We start from the raw sequence: 17,632 nt of genomic DNA, 5'->3' as shown, positions 1-17,632 counted from the left end.
TCTATTAATTTCAGCTTTTTCTCTAGTTTTTTTCATGGGGGCACTAGAAAATTTTAAATTAACACATGTAGTCGCATTTGCAGTATTATATTTATCTTGGACAGTGCTGAACCCGACCTGGACAAATTCAGTAGTCCTGGCAGAAGTTGGATGTTTGAGTGTTTCGAGAAACTAAACCAGTGAGACCCTAGATTTGGAGAGAATACAGAATAGGAAAACACTGTAAATGAGAGTTAAGCAAAAGTCTACTTACTGGATCAGAAGATGTACCCTTACTTTTTGTCCCATATTACTTTTCCCACTTGTTTGCAGAGCAGTGGCAGTCAGAAGTGTATACTCCATCTAGGAGACTGGAGGACTGTTCTAAGAAACTGACTGCAGGGAAAAGAGCAGCAGAGCCTGACATTCGAGGGTCTCCATATCTGCACAGGCAGGTGATTGCCCAGTTACCCTACAGTGAAGCCCACTAGTTTACAAGCCCTCCTATACCCACAGCGTTGTCCAATCAGAGTTCCTGTGCTTCACTGTTACATGAACAGTACCCAAGGATCACCAGGTATTTGCTGGAAATTTCTAATAGGAAAGCAGCTCCTTAAGGGAAAGAGAATAATAGTAGCAGTGAGTTGTTTGCATATTAAGATAATGCAGATAATGATAATACAAATAAAAGGAAAAGATTAGCACATACTCTTTGTGATGAGGCTCATCTCTAATATTCCCCTACCCCTCATTCCCCCAATATATTTTAAGAAGTGTGCTGAAGCATGAATAGTTCTTCGGTTAGTAATTTAAGGGAGCAGGTGAGAAGATCTTCTTATTACTTTCAGCTAGCTCAGCTTTCCTTTATTTTAAAATTTACAAGTTGATGGAAGGAAAAGTGTGCCTATCGTGAGAGAAGTAGTACAAGCAAAATGGTACAGTGTTCGAAATTCTTCTTAAAATAAGTGTTATTATTGAAGAGTATAGATAAATGTAGAAGTTATTTTTTTTTCCTATGTTAAGCAGTGGTTTATATATGCTGGAATCATACCTGAGTGCAAGAACATGTTCTTGTGATGTAACATATCTGAATTTGAATCCTGTCTCTGCCACCTACTAGATGTGGCTGCAAAGAGAAATTACTTAACCTCATAAGACACAGACAGTAAAACAGAATGTAATTTCCAAGAAGGCAGGACCTTTTTAGTTCTTTTTGTTCATTGCTATATCCCTAGGCTAGAATCGTTCATGTGACACATAGTTAGCACTCACTAAATATTCATTGTATGAAAAGAGTCCCTACCTCATAGATTTTCTTTTATTCCATCCTCGCATAAAATGAAGAGCTTGATTGCTACTTATTTTTTTTTTAAGCTGCTTCAGAAAGGTCTGTGTATATGTACACTTTACTTGTCTTGGGAAAACTTTTCAGTTATACCAAGTTTCAGATCTTTGCAACTTGATTTTTCCTAGAAAGCTACCTTCTTATTGTCAAATTAGAAATTTATGCTTGAACTCTGGTGCTTCCTTTGACAATACATGTCATCTCCTAAAAGTGATGGCACTTTATAACATCAACTTCATAGATAATTATAGTGGTTGTTATCCTAGAGATTAATAATAGGGTGTTGTCTCTAGGTATACCCCAGATTCTCCTGGTTTTGAATGGTGCAGTTTAACGTGCATGCTAACTGTGAAAAAGAAATGATTTTCCTACCTTCCTTCAGTACTTTCTTTTATGGTCATGTGATAATTAGGTAGATGGTTTCTGTTAGTTCTGGCTAATTGGTAAATCCAATTCCTTTCCAACATTTTTTCCCACTACTCCGTACATCTCTCCCTGTGCCTAATCCCCACCCTTTCAGTTATTGAAGATGACTTCATTCTCCTTCTTAGAGAAGTTTGAAGGTACCAAATATAAAGTTCTGTAAATTTCTTCTCCTCATCTCAAAGATCTCTTTTTATGTGTTTTCCTCTTCTCTCTCTCCTGTCTCGCAAGAAGTTTTCCCTTTTCTAAGGCTAAATCCTTGTCTTCGTTGAGACCTCCCGCTCTTTGTCTATTTTGACATGAATCCTTGACAGGCTATTTCCAGTTAGATTACAACCCTGATCAAATTTCCTTGAAATTGAAAATAAACCAGCAAAACCTTCGTTTGACACTGTTATTACCTTGAGGCTATATACCATTCTTCTTCTCATCTTTGAACTTCTCAAAATGGTAGTCTATACCTGAACGGCTCCTGTCACTTTTTTTTTTTTGCGGTACGCAGGCCTCTCACTGTTGTGGCCTCTCCCGTTGTGGAGCACGGGCTCCGGACGCGCAGGCTCAGCAGCCATGGCTCATGGGCCTAGCCACTCCGTAGCATGTGGGATCTTCCCGGACCGGGGCATGAACCCGTGTCCCCTGCATTGGCAGGCAGACTCTCAACCACTGTGCCACCCGGGAAGCCCCACTTCTGTCACTTTTTAAACATACTTCTTCCTTGCCATTGCCATTTTGCCTCTACCACTTCCCTTGAATTCGTCAGCAACCCATTTAGCAAATTTAACAGCTTCTTCCATGTTTTTTAATTACTTGTGCTTTCTGCAGTATTTGAAATTGTCATTATCTTTTTACTTTTTTTTAAGAACCTCACTTTAAAAAATTTACCTTGCATTACAAAATATGGAAAATACAGAAAAATATAAGAAAGGTCATAATCCACTGTAATGTCACCTCTCAGAGATACCCACTGTTAAATTTGGGGCCGTATCTGTTTCATCTTTTTTTTTTTTAATGCATTAAACAAAAGAAGGACCATACTATGCCTGTTGTTTTGATATCTGATTTTTTTCTGTTTTAGTATATTGTGAGTATATTTCCAAGTCCTTATTCTTCTGTAGTACAATATAGTAGCCACACAAATTGGCAGTGTTGAAACTGCCCAGGTAGAAATCCTGGCTCCAAATACTCACTAGCTGTGTGACTTTGAGCGAATTGCTACTCTGGGTTTTAGTTTCCTCATCTGGAAAATGAAGATGGCATTCTTATCTAATTCTTATCTAATTCCTAGGGTTGCTGTAAGTAATAAATGAGATAGTACATAAAAAATAATTCTTGGCACTTAATAAATGTTAACTATCATGATAACAGTATGTGAATTTACTATAGTTTGTTTAGATTATTTCTGTTTTATTTCTTTTGCTATCATTAAGAATGTTGCAGGACCATTCATATAGCTAAAGGAATGTCATGATTTTTTTGGTAGATTTTTATTAGTGAAATATAAAAATCTCTGTTAACTAAAATTGCTGGGCTAGTGGGTACATGACGCATGTTGCTAAACTGCCCTCTATAGAGGTTATCCTCATTTATACTCGAGGGTGGTATAAGAGATCATTAGCTTCATTACATTTTTCAAAAACTTCATGTTATTGCCTACATTTTGTACTGCACCCCTTGCTAAAAGTGAGTATCTATGTGAAGAATGTGTTATTTTCCCTCTCGTCAAAATGTTGGGCTTGTTTAGAAGGGGATCACTGTTACATCATGGTTACCCACAGGTATTTCATTCATTATTTAATTTAAGTATAGGTATATATTTAATTTTTTTCTTATTGATTATAAATCTTTCAGTTCTGAAAATAATTATTTTTCTGTCCTAAATAAATTCAGACCTCTCTTAATCTGTATCAGTTTGTGTGTGGATAAAACCCTAATTACCATCTACCCTAATTTTACTAAGAATATTTTTTTTAATAAATTTATTTATTTTATTTATTTATTTTTGGCTGCATTGGGTCTTCATTGCTGTGTGCAGGCTTTCTCTATTTGGCAGCGAGCAGGGGCTACCCTTCATTGCGGTGCGCATGCTTCTCATTATGGTCGCTTCTCTTCTTGCAGAGCATGGGCTCTAGGCACATGGGCTTTAGTAGTTGTGGCACGCGGGCTCAGTAGTTGTGGCTCGTGGACTCTAGAGCTTAGGCTCAGTAGTTGTGGCACACGGGCTTAGTTGCTCCGTGGCATGGACCAGGGCTTGAACCTGTGTCCTCTGCATTGGCAGGCGGATTCTTTATCACTGCACCACCAGGGAAGTCCATTAAGAATATTTTAAAACAGCTTTATTGAGCTACAATTCACATAACATACAATTAACCCATTTAAAGTGTACAGTTCATGTACATATTCACAGATATGTGCAGAATCACCGTAGTCAATTTTAGAACAGTTTCATTACCTCAGAATGAAACCTTCATTTTAAAATTGCGAATCAAAAAAAAAAAATTGTGAATCACTACTGTAACTTGTATAATATTGTACAACTATACTTCAATTAAAAAATTAAAAAATGAAACCTTCATACCCTTTAGCTATCACCCTCCCATAATTTTATTATTTTAAAATAGTATTTTATATTTATCTCGTGTTATATCAAAGCCTGTTGGTTCAGGATTTGGAAAGAGAAAGCATAGTTTAGATTAAAAGTACAGCTTCTGGAGTCTGACTGACCTGGGTTAAATCCCAGCCCTACTTCATATATTAACTGTGTGACTTTGGTCAGGTTACTCAACCACTCTGAGCCTCAGTTTTCTTATAATATGGAATTAGTAGAGGTACCTGCCTCAAAAGTTTATTTTAAAGATTAAACAAGATAATAAATGTATAGAATTTAGTACAGTAACTGGCATATAGTAAATGTTCAGTAAATATAGAGAATGATATGTTTGATGTTGCATTTTTGTTCTTAAATCAACTAGCAAGTATTTGATGCTATTAGGCATTGTTAAGTACTGAATGTTGTTTCTATCAATGATTCAGAATGTTTTCTGTACCTAAGCAACATTTTTATACATTTTATATTATTTTCCCTCATATAAAACTCTCATTACTCTCTGAGAATAAAGTTGATTTCCTGTTGATAGAAAACAGTAATAGTAGCTTACACTTAGAAGGTACTTATATTTGCCTGGCACTGTTCTAAGTGCTATACCTGCATTAACTCCTTTGATCCTCACCCTTCAGATACATGCAGTTATTCTCCCTGCTTTATAGATTGGGTACCAAGGAGGTTAAGCAACTTGGTCCAAAGTATTACAACAGGTTAGTGGTGGAGCCAGGATTCTAACCTTGGTACTCAATCTGGCTACAAAGCCCATGCTCTTAACCCTGTGTTCTTCTCTTTATTCTCTCCTCCTTAAAAGAATGGTAGGTGGATTTCAAACATCTTGTCATCTTGGCTTTTGGGAGTTCTATATTAAGAAGGACTGTGAAATCTTTGATGCTTGATTGTAAGGAGAACTAACAGAAGTATTGATATCTGCTATGGACATGGGCTTCAGGGTGGCTGGGAATTTATCATCTGGTTCAGACCATGCATTGATTATTATGTTCCACCACTCTAGAATCTGGGCCCCAGGTGGGACAGTAGCCAGGCACAGTGCACCCTCCCAGCCCCCAACACCCCAGCCCTCCCAGTAAAATGCCCATCTGAACCTGTACCCCTCCCTCCTTGCATACTGTCAAACCCTGCCGGTCTTTAGAAGGGCCACTTTAAAGCCAGCCCACAGTGATCTCTCCACCTGTGAAGCAAGTCTTTACTTCTCAATTAATTGTCGTGTGTGGTGGTACAACAGTATATGTATTGTCATCTGGTGCTGTTGTTTAAGCTTTAATATATTATGGCTTGACTCCTCAAGTTGATTAAATGTTGCTTGCCAGCAGGGAACTATGTCTAAAATGTTTTAAAATTTACTGTAGTGCCCTCAGGAGTATTACCCAGTAATCTTTTTTCTCTCTCTTTCAACCTCACTTGCTTATTGCTATAGAGCTGTTCTCTGAAATTCAAACATATCTAGCTTCACAAACTTAGTCCCTAAAGTACAGGTGTGTTTTGAAGAAGGTGGGTAGTCCATAGTCAGGCTGTTGTATTATGTGCATTATATTGGGGTAGTTGCTTCTCATTGTCTGTCTGCAACTCTTCAAAACCTGATGTTGCTTCTCTTTGAAATCTTACTTGATTGCCCTGGTTGTTGCTCATCCTGCTTACAAGCCTCTCCCTTAGGCATGTGACTCACTGATTTAAAAGACAGTGTTGTTCAGTAATTAACTACCTGCCTCTCATCACATAGAAATGAGAACTTAAATGCAGCCTTCCCACCTAAAACTTTCTTCCCTATGTGTTTACCTATCTGTGAACACGTAGCAACACTGTCCTTTTGGAGGAAATATCTGTAGTCCATTTCCCACTCATGTCGGAAATGATTAGTTTGCATGTGCCTGTACAAGTGATGAATTTTATATGGGTGCTCTTAATTGAAAATTGTATTTTTTATAATTTCTAGAATGTTGTTTCGTTTCATTGATGTGCATGTTTGGATAAATGACAATTGAATATTTAATGAAGGTAGTTTTTAGTTTTTAATAAATAATAAGAAAGCCAAACATTGAACACAGGTTAACTGGATTAAATTCTGACCATCAGTACATCCTTAGGTAATAGGATGGTTATCCATTTTAATGATGTATAATTTTTTTTTTATGGAAACTACCCATGTTTAAAGAAATTCATTCCATCCTTACTGCCTTGCCTTAGCAATCCTGAAAAATATGGGTATGCATCATTAGGAAGTAAATCTGTTCTGAGAAAGAAACTTTAAAACATTCTTCTATTTGCTAAGTAGGACATTTTAAAAGTACTGTGTTCTAATATATTGGTATTGCTATATGTATTTAGGCAGTATCAAATAAAATCTTTGTAGGGACTTCCCTGGCGGCACAGTGGTTAAGAATCTGCCTGCCAATGCAGGGGACACAAGTTCGAGCCCTGGTCCAGGAAGATCCCACATGCTGAGGAGCAACTAAGCCCATGTGCCACAACTACTGAAGCTCAAGCACTTAGAGCCCATGTTGTGCAACAAGAGAAGCGACCGCAATGAGAAGCCCACGCACCGCAACAAAGAGTAGCCCCTGCTTGCCGCAACTAGAGAAAGCCCGCGCACAGCAAGGAAGACCCAACGTAGCCAAAAATAAATAAATTAATAATAAAAATAAATTAATTATAAAAAATTTTTTAAAAGTCTTTTATGTTATAGTACAGTTGACTTGCTAAACAGTTTTTTTAAGCCCATATGCCTTTAAATTGATTATGATACTCTGTTTCTGAAGCACAGCTGTAATTCTCAACCTGTTAAGATAAATGTATTTTTCATCCTGTTGAACAACTTACAATTTATAATTTATAGGAAATAAATTTAAAAATTTGCTTATGGAGGAAAGATCTGTGGGACTTCCTTGTAGATCTGTCAATATTTGATTTTAATAATCTCTGTCATACTGACATTGTTTACTAAAAGCTATGTGTAAAATTATAACTCATAACGGATAAAGTACCTCTTTTTCCCCAACTTTTTCAACTTAAAAACTTTTAAATTGGTATAATATTTGAACAGATAGTAAATACCCATTTCAGCTATATTTACCAGTTCACTTGCTAACATTTTGCCTCAGCTGCTCTCCCTCTCTTTGTAAAAATACCCACACTTTTTTTTTCTGAGCCATTTGAAAGTAAGCTGCAATAGCCACTGTTTCCACCACCCCTCACCCTTACCCTCATGATCTTTTATGAAATCTCATCTAGTTTTTTTTTAATAGGATACCGTACATTTACTGTTTGCATTTTTGTATTTCATGACTAAAGATAAAAATTTTTGGAATGAATAATATATAGGTAGTGTTGTATATTTTCTGTTGCATTATCTCAGGAGATGAAGTAATTTTTTTTCTTTTTCTTTTTCATTTTATAATAGTATTTGTTTGGATCTAGTATTTAGTATTTGTTTTATTGCTTCTAAAGTTTGTCAAATCATGTCCTTAAATTTCTTTTTTTTGTTTTTTTGTTTTTTTTGGGGGGGGGTTTTTTTTTGGCGGTACGTGGGCCTCTCACTGCCGTGGCCTCTCCCGTTGAGGAGCACAGGCTCCGGACGCGCAGGCCCAGCGGCCACGGCTCACGGGCCCAGCCGCTCCACGGCATGTGGGATCCTCCCGGAACGGGGCACAAACCCGCGACCCCTGCATCGGCAGGCGGACTCCCAACCACTGCGCCACCAGGGAAGCCCCTTAAATTTCAAAATATAATTTTGTAATGCTTATGTCTTAATTTCTTTAATTAACTTATGATAGATTCCAAAATATAGGAAGTGATATAATAGACATTTGTGTACCTGATACCCAGACTTTAAAAATACTAACATTTAACAATACTTACTTCAGATTAAACTAAAATTTTTATTCTAAAATCTATCCTGTATACAAGGGTACATATGATGTAGATGTACATTTTACAAAGTTTTAATAATAAATGAATATATCTGTCCCAACCTCCTATCTCAATAAATGTAATGGCATCTTAGAAGCTTTCCAGGCCTTAGGACAATGGCTTCTTCGTTCCCAGAAGAAACCATCATCCTAAATTATTAAATGTTATTCTGTTACTTTTCCTTAAGTTTTTCCACTTCTGTATTTTTTCCTTTAACATACATTTTCCTAGTGTTTACTATTTTTGAGTTTTGTGTGAATGGAGTCATACTGTATATATGTATTCTTCTTGGACTTGTTGGGTTTTTTTGGTTTCCCCCCCACCCCCGGCTCTGTCTCTCTCCAGCCTTCGTTTTTTGTTTTTTTTAATTTATTTATTTTATTATTTAATTTTATTTATTTATTTATTTTGGCTGTGTTGGGTCTTTGTTGCTGCGCTCGGGCTTTTCTCTAGTTGCAGCGAGCAGGAGCTACTCTTCATTGCGGTGTGCAGGCTTCTCATTGTGGTGGCTTCTCTTGTTGCGGAGCACGCAGGCTTCAGTAGCTGTGGCACGTGGGCTCTCAGGAGTTGTGGCTCGCAGGCTCTAGAGCCACAGGCTCAGTAGTTGTGGTGCACGGGCTTAGTTGCTCCACAGCATGTGGGATCTTCCCGGACCAGAGCTCGAACCCGTGTCCCCTGCATTGGCAGGCAGATTCTTAACCACTGCGCCACCAGGAAAGCCCTAGACTTGTTGTTGTTCAATATTATTGTTTCGAGATTTCATTCATGTTGACACACTTATCTGAGATACATTCATTTATACTACTATGTGGTAATTCCATTATATGAATATACTACAGTTTATCCAATTTACTGTTGTTGGACACTTGGGTTTCCTCTAGTGTTTGCTGTTAAGAAAATGCTGCTGTAAATATTCTTGTACATGCTTTCTGGTAGATATGTGCAATAGGTTCCCCAGATTATATACCTTGAGCTAGAATTTTGGGGTCTTTGGGTATGTAAAATGTCAACTTTACTAGGTAGTAGCAAAAAAAACCTTCTTGTAAACAGTTGTACATTAAGCCAAATAAGGAATTAAAGAGAAACAGGTTTGTGAGAAGATGGAAAAACAAAATAATGGGTCTGTTTCATGTATTTTGAACTTAGCATCTTGTTAGAAATGTTGAGTAGGGATTTGAGGTGTGTTTATAATTCTCAGCTCCACCCATCTTTGTTTTTTTCCTTGGTTGTCTCATTCAGGTGTCTCATCTGTCCGCTCTCCTTGAAGTGGTCTTATAAAAATTGTTATAATATCACAGCATAAACATTATTTGATCATAATAGAAGATGTGTTCACTTTTTTTTTTTTTTTTCGGTAGGCGGGCCTCTCACTGTTGTGGCCTCTCCCCTTGCAGAGCACAGGCTCCGGATGCGCAGGCTCAGCAGCCATGGCTCACGGGCCCAGCCGCTCTGCGGCATGTGGGATCTTCCCAGACCGGGGCACGAACCCGTGTCCCCTGCATCGGCAGGCGGACTCTCAACCACTGCGCCACCAGGGAAGCCCGATGTGTTCACTTTTTATACCCTCAGTCTCAGGCTGTCATGTGCATCCTTTTTATTTATTTATTTATAAAATTGTATTTGTTTATTTTTATTTTTGGCTGTGTTAGGTCTTTGTTTCTGTGTGTGGGCTTTCTCTGGTTGCGGCGAGCGGGGGCCACTCTTAATCATGGTGCGCGGGCCTCTCACTGTTGCGGCCTCTCTTGTTGCGGAGCACAAGCTCCAGACGCGCAGGCTCAGTAGTTGTGGCTCATGGGCCTAGTTGCTCCGTGGCATGTGGGATCTTCCCAGACCAGGGCTCGAACCCGTGTCCCCTGCACTGGCAGGCAGATTCAACCACTGCGCCACCAGGGAAGCCCCAGCCTTTTTATTTTTATAGACGTCAAAACATAGAGCTATATTAAGCTAGTACAGGGATGATGTAAATGAAAAGTGGGGAGAGGGTACTGATATTATGAGCAAACATGCATTCTAGGTAGCTGTTAGCAAGGGGAAGAAAAGTTAACAAGAAAAAATGGGGATGCAGACTAAAACAAATAAGCAGACAAGCAAGTAAATGAGTACAGTAAGTCCCCTACATGCGAATTTTCAAGTTGCAAACTTTCAAGGATGCAAACGTGCCCTTGTATGCCAGCTGTTGTACTGTACTACTGTACTTTTCAAGGTACTGAAAGATTAAAAATGTTTTCTTTATTTTTTTGTGCTTGTTTTGTATGTATTATTTGTCTGAAAAGTATTATAAACTTATTACAGTATACTGTATAGCCAATTGTGTTAGTTGGGTACCTAGGCTAACTTTGTTGGACTTACGAACAAATTGGACTTAACGCTCTCTCGGAACGGAACTCATTCGTATGTAGGGGACTTAATCTAAATAAACATAGCACTCTTGGGACCATTTAGAACTGGGGCCAACAGCACTATGTATTAATAGTCCCTGATAATTTCACTATGTTTTAGCATAACTCTGTAATTGGTATTCATAATGTTAATTCTAAATAATCTTTATTCTTCATTTGAGAAGGTGCAGCAATGCACATTTTAGAAGAACTGGTGAACCTTTAGCACTCTAGAATAAATTCCTGATGATTCCTAATAGCAGAAATTTTATTATTTATATGTAGTATGGTGTGTTTACCTATCAGCTAATAAAACAAATGATCTATGGATAATTTCTCAAAACTACAGGAAAAAAATGGGTGATATATATTTCTCTACTGACTGAACTAGATATATTTGGAAAGGAAAAGAAGATGTATCAAATCATTTAAATGTCTTTTACTGTGAATATTACCTTAATAAATTATAGAGAAAATTAAAATGAAAATATAGTAGTGGTTTTTATGCTCCATTGTCAGAAGAATAAATTGAAAAAGCATACGGGGAGATGATTATTTGGGGGTTCGTTCTGCTGTAGGTGGTTATATAAAACTTGCTACATTTGCTACCCCTAAAACAGATCTGACATCACCTAGGAGTAACTGCTTTTTCCCAGAACCAGAGGGTGAGGGGTACAGAGGGGACTGAAGACCCAGAATTTGGTCTAGGAATTGCTGGTTTCTTTAGACTTCTGTTATGGGGATTCCTCATTCCCACAGGGTACTGGAAACCACTGCAGAATTGAAGTTGTCTAGCTGATTTGAAAAAAATAATGTATCTTAAATAATCTTTGAACAGTTATTTTGCTATTCCAAATCTAAAGCAGAGGTAAAAAGATTTTTAGAAGGTAGAGTTTTTTACATTTTAAATTTTGAAATAATTATAGATTCATAGGAAATTGAAAAAATAATAGTAAGGTGAAGCCCTTGTATCCTTCACCTTCCCCCAGTGGTTACTTCATACATGTAGTACAATATAATCCAGAAGTTCACACTGGTACATTTTGTATATATAGTTCTGACCCATTTAAACACTGTGGTGGTAGATGTGTGTAACCACTGCAGCATCAAGACATGGGTTCTGTCCCCACAAAGATCTCCCTTAAGCTACCCACACACTTGCCCCCTTTGGCAACCATTAATCTTTTTCATCTCTGATTTTGTCATTTCGAGAATGTTTTATAAATGGAATCATACAGTACATGACCTTTTTTCACTCAGCCTAATCCTTTGAGATGCATCCAAGTTGTATGACTCAGTTATTCTTTTTTATTGCTGAGTAGGATTCCATGGTATGCATGTACCATAGTTTGTTTAACCATTCATCTTTTGAAGGGCATTCTATTTTTTCCAGGTTTGGGCTATTAAAAATAAGGCTGCTGTGAACATTCATGTTTGTTTCTTCGGGACAGGTGCCCAGGAGTGCAGTTGGTTACATGTGAGTGTATACTTAGTTTGTAAAGAAACTTTCAAACCATTTTCCAAGTGGCTATGCCATTTTATAGTCTCAACAGCAATGTATGAAAGATCCATTTTCTTCACATTCTTGTCAGCACTTGGTATTGTCACTGTTTTTTATTTTAGCTGTTCAATTAGGTGTGTAGTAATATCTCAGCATATTCTTAATTTGCATTTCCCCGATGGCTAGTGTTGTTCGCCATATCTTTTCATGTGCTATCCAAGTATCTTATTCAGTGAAAAACTTCTTCATATTCTTTGCCCATTTTCTAGGTGAATTTTTTTAATGTTGAGTTTTGAGATTTCTTTATGTATTCTAGATGAGTCCTTTGTCGTATATATGGATTGCAAATATATTTTCCCAGTCTGTACCTGTGTCTTCATCTTCTTAACAGGGTTTTTTGCAGAGCAAACATTTAAAATTTTGATGATGTCCGATTTATCCACTTTTTTTCTTTTAGGGATCATCCTTTTGGTGTTTTTCTCCAGTCCCACCCTCTACCCCCAATCCCAGGCAGCCATTAATATATTTTCTGTTTCTATGGACTTGCATATTCTGGAATTTCATATAAATGGAGTCATATAATATGTGGTCTTTTATGTCTGGCTTCTTTCTTTCACTTAAAATATTTTCAAGGTTCATCCCTGTTATATCTGAATTGGTTCTTTTTATGTCTGAATAATACTCCATTGGCTGGATATTCCACCTTTTGTTTCTCTATCCATGAACTGATAGACATTTAGGTTGTTTCCACTTTTTTGCCTGTACTCAGAACAGTTGGTGTGTACCCTTTCAGCCCCTTACCTTCCTCACATTTATTGCATGCACGTGTGCATGCACATACTACTATATATGTGTGTGTAGTTTCCTTTTTAATAGTGGAGAAGTGAGTATTTTATGTTTTTTTAAATATCTTTATTGGAGTATAATCGCTTTACAATGTTGTATTAGTTTCTGCTGTACAACAAACAAAGTGAATCAGCTATACGTATACATATATCTCCATATCGCCTCCCTCCCACCCTCCCTATCCCACCCCTCTGGGTCATCACAAAGCATCTAGCTGATCTCCCTGTGCTATGCAGCAGCTTCCCACTAGCCATCCATTTTACATTTGGTAGCGTATATATGTCAATGCTACTCTCTCACTTGGTCCCAGCTTCCCCTTCCCCCCTGCCCCGTGTCCTCTAATCCATTCTCTACATCTGCATCTTTAAACTTAAGAGTATTTGGGATATCTTTCCAAGTCAGTACAGACAGATAAGATGTATTTCATTCTTTTTAATGACCATAGAGTGTTCAGTGTGGCTATTTAACTGATACTACACTGAAAAACATTTAGGTGACATTGGGTGACTTCTGTTTTTCTTTCTTAAATAACATTGACAATAACCATCCTTATACAACTATCTTTGTGATACAGAGCTCATTTTACCTACTTTTGGACTTTTCTCTTCCCTGTCACTCTTCATCAGTCACTTATTCAAAAATATATAGATTACCTCCTGCGTGCTAGTCACTGGACTGTACTTATTAAAGCATAGGGGACACAGCTGTACTCAGGGGTTGTCTTAATAAAGAAGATATACCTATAAATAGACAACTGTAATTCAGTATGAAAAGTGCTATAATGTGTTATTACCAGACTCCTGTGGAACAAGTAGCTACATAAGGAGTGAGGAAGGTTCAACAGAGGAGGAGTTATTTGAGATGGATCTTTGTGAGGACAAATGGAACTTCACTTGACAAAAGATAAAGATAAGAACATTTTGATTTTTGAATTAGAATAGCAAGTTTGAAGAAAGGTAGAAGCATTAAATAGCCTGGCATGTTTAGGAACAGCAAATAGTTTAATATGGCCAGCAAGAGGCTTTTTGGCAGAGATTGTAGTAGAAGATAAAGCAGGTTAAATAGATTGAAAGCAGATTATAGCATTCTGTGAATGTCTTCCTAAAGAATTTGGACTTCATTTTGTACATAATTGGAAATCACTGAAAAATTTTTAAATGCACTTGTATTTTTATTATTTCTAATAAATTTTTAGGGTTGTGCTATGAATATTTCAGAACATTTCATCACCGCCCCAAATTTCCCACTTCTACCCCTTGCTCTAGGCAACCACTGCTTTGCTTTCTCTCTCTTTCAATTTGCCTTTTCTGAGTATTTCATATACATGGAATCATACATGTAGTATTTTGCATTTGGCTTCTTTTATTTAGCATATTGTTGAGGTGCATTCATGTTATAACACGTATCAGTATTTTGTTCCTTTTTATTATCTGATAATATTCCATTGTTTGATGATACTACCCTTTGTTTATCCATTCATCACCTGATGGATGCTTGGATTGTTTCCAGTTCTTTGCCATTGAGTAATGCTGCTGAGAACATTTGTATGTAAATCTTTTTTTTTTTGGTGGGTGGTGGGTGGCCGCTCCGGGCAACATGTGGGATCTTAGTTCCCCCACCAGGGATCAAACCCATGCCCCCTGCATTGGAAGTGTGGAGTCTTAACCACTGGACCGCCAGGGAAGTCCCTGAATATAAGTCTTTATATAGACACATATTTTCATCTCTCTTGGGTAGGTTCCTATGGAGGGAATTTTGGAATTTTGGTGAGTTTATGTTTATATTTAACTTCTAAAGAAATTGCCAAACTGTTGTCCAAAGTGGCTGCATCATTTTACAGCAATGTGTGGGAATTCCAGTTTCTCCACATCCTTACCAACATTTGGTGTTGTCTGTCTTTTTGATGATGGCCATTCTGTAGTGGTATCTCATTATAGGGTTTTTTTTTTTTTTTTTTTTTTGCCGTACGCGGGCCTCTCACTGCCGTGGCCCCTTCCGTTGTGGAGCACAGGCTCCGGACGCGCAGGCTCAGCAGCCATGGCTCACGGGCCCAGCCGCCCCGCGGCATGTGGGATCTTCCTGGACCGGGGCATGAACCTGCGTCCCCTGCATCAGCAGGTGGACTCTCAACCACTGTACCACCAGGGAAGCCCTCTCATTATAGTTTTTTAATTTGTGTTTCCTAATGATTTATGATGTTTATAATCTTTTCATGATGCACAGTTGTATTTTAGAAACATGAGTGCAGTGCAGAGGCAAGAATGGAGGTGTGTTCCACAAGAGATGGGAGGCTGCACTAGATGTGTATAGAGTTGAGAGAGACAGATTTCAAAGACGTATCAGAGTTAGAACAGGCAGCAATTAATAACTACCCAATATAGTAAATAAAGCAGTGGGATGTGGGACTAGTGACCCAAAGATTTTAACCTTTGACAGGTAGCCGGTGCTGTTATTAGCCAGAAAAGTGAATATGCATAAACAGTTTTTGTGCTGGTAGATGATGGCTGTTATATTCTGTTCTCTTGATGTGTCGCTGGAATAAATATTTAATACAGCTGTATTATAGTATATAGTTTGTATAGTATATAGTATATATTATAATATAGTTTGGAAATAGTATCTAGTTCAAAAAAAGGATCTGGATTAAGGTATAAATTTAAGAGAGTTACCACTGTATAAATAACAGTTGAATTCATTGAAATAGTGTATCTATTCCTAAATGGCTGTATCCACTGGGTTACTTTTGGTAATTGAAAATTACATAAATAATAAAAGGGTTGAATATACTATAATAAAAAGATCCAAGTTAGTAAAATGATTCTAGGATTACTTCATTCAAGCATAGCAGCATCACCAAGGACCACCCAGGTTTTTTCCATCTTTTAACACTGCCTGCCATTCTTTTTCTGTTGGGTTGTCCTCTTAGGCAGTTTCTTTCCTCATGGTCCTAAGATGGCTGCCGTTGTTCTGCTTAACAATTCAAACCCAAAGTTACCTGCAAAAAGTACATGTTTTCACCTGGGTGTCTTTTTTTCATCAGCCTGGGAAAACCTTTCCCAGAAGCTCCCCAGCAAACTTAGTGTCTTGTCTTCTAGGCCAGAACTGCATCAGATGCTTATTGATAACCCTCTCATTGGCAGGGGGGATGGAAATTGACACTATTGGCTTAGACTAGAGCTTTCTAACCCTGGTGTTAGGCATCCTTTTGTCATATCTCTTTTGGAAGAAGCTTTTTTCCCCATGCCTTTTGTTTCTCTGTTCTCTAGACAACTAAGTTTTACATCACTGAGTTTTTGCTATTCAGTACTTCAGATCAGCTAGTATTTGTTGAAATCCTACTCTGTGTCATTAGCTGTGCTAAGTTCTAGGATATAGCAATGAATAAGGAAGTTACAGTTTGATACGGAAATATGCTTAAGCGGAAGAGTGCTATCATAGAATATTATACACTAAAGTTCATTTGTATTTTGGGTTTAATGCCACTGTTTATATCTTCAGTTTTATGAGAAAAGGCATCTTGAGTTTCAAAATCAAGCTTATATTCAATTTATAAATGAACTTTTGGAACATTTAGAATATAACTTGTTTATAAGTTTGACCCCCCCTTTCTGTATTAAGTGGATTACATCCTTTATTATAGAAATGCATGATAAACTAATCTAAATTATACTGTTCATTTGAGTTACAGCTAAAACTGTATTATGTTTTTCTGAAGCATAATGTTTGAGGGTTTTAGCTAATGTACTGAAAGTTTTAATAGTAATACCTTTAGTTTAAGAGCCCAACTGAAATGTTTTGTAAAATGATTATTTTGTAATTTGCTATTTTTAAAAATGGTTCCATAATTGCAGCTATGATGTTTACAGCAGTACTTATACAGTATGTGGGGTGCTTTTTATGAATGCTAAGAGAGGAGAAATGAAGAAAGAGGGGATTTGGAGTGGTGGAAGGAAAAATGTACAATCAATATTGCTGATTTTGTGAATACTAAGAAATCTACTTTTTGACATCTGGTACAAATAGAAAAGCAATCTTAAATTTTGTCTTAGACTGAGTATTTATCAAAAGCATATTTATACTAGTTCTTTTTGCAAATCTTACTAATATAGGAGTTAATAGGTAATGTCTAACACCTCAAAGATAACTAAAATATCCACAATTGATGTTTGTCACTGATGGATTCTGTATGGTTAGTGATCTTTAAAGTATCCCAGTGCTTTAAGATTTAACCACTTTAATAATTTTGAAAACCGAGAGGGATGTGTACATTTTTATGGCAAAAAAAGATTTTTGTAAAGGCAATATGGGATTAAAATGAACTTTTCCCATGTTTGCAAATACTTATTAACTTTGAGGAAATTCCAATGTTCGCTCTGAATTACAAAGTACTAGAATATATCCAGAAAGATTCGCTTTTCATTTATTATGAGTCATTAAGAAGCTCTAATGTGTTTTTAAAAGAATTACCTTTCCTTAATATGTTTTCTAGAACTAAGAAGCTTGAAAATTTCAGGCACAAAATCTTTGGTGAAAATATTAATCCTTACAATTGTTTAGTGTTTGGTTCTGACTGGATCCCTTGTCACTGTTAAACACAGTTTATAGTGCTAAAAGCCTGTGGCAAATTACCTTAT

At 37.1% G+C, this 17,632-nt stretch overlaps 1 protein-coding gene across 2 annotated transcripts in view; it reads left to right on the top strand.

The window, feature by feature from the left end:
* The window catches only part of LOC308627459 (uncharacterized protein), a 108,535-nt gene that overhangs the window by 60,584 nt on the left and 30,319 nt on the right, over positions 1 to 17,632 (top strand). The window lies entirely within an intron of this gene.

The sequence above is a fragment of the Mesoplodon bidens genome (assembly GCF_964165515.1).
Source record: "Mesoplodon bidens genome assembly, chromosome: 1".
NCBI lineage: Eukaryota > Metazoa > Chordata > Mammalia > Artiodactyla > Ziphiidae > Mesoplodon > Mesoplodon bidens.
The sequence above is the reverse complement of the archived record's forward strand: the minus strand, read 5'-3'. Positions and strand labels throughout refer to the sequence as shown.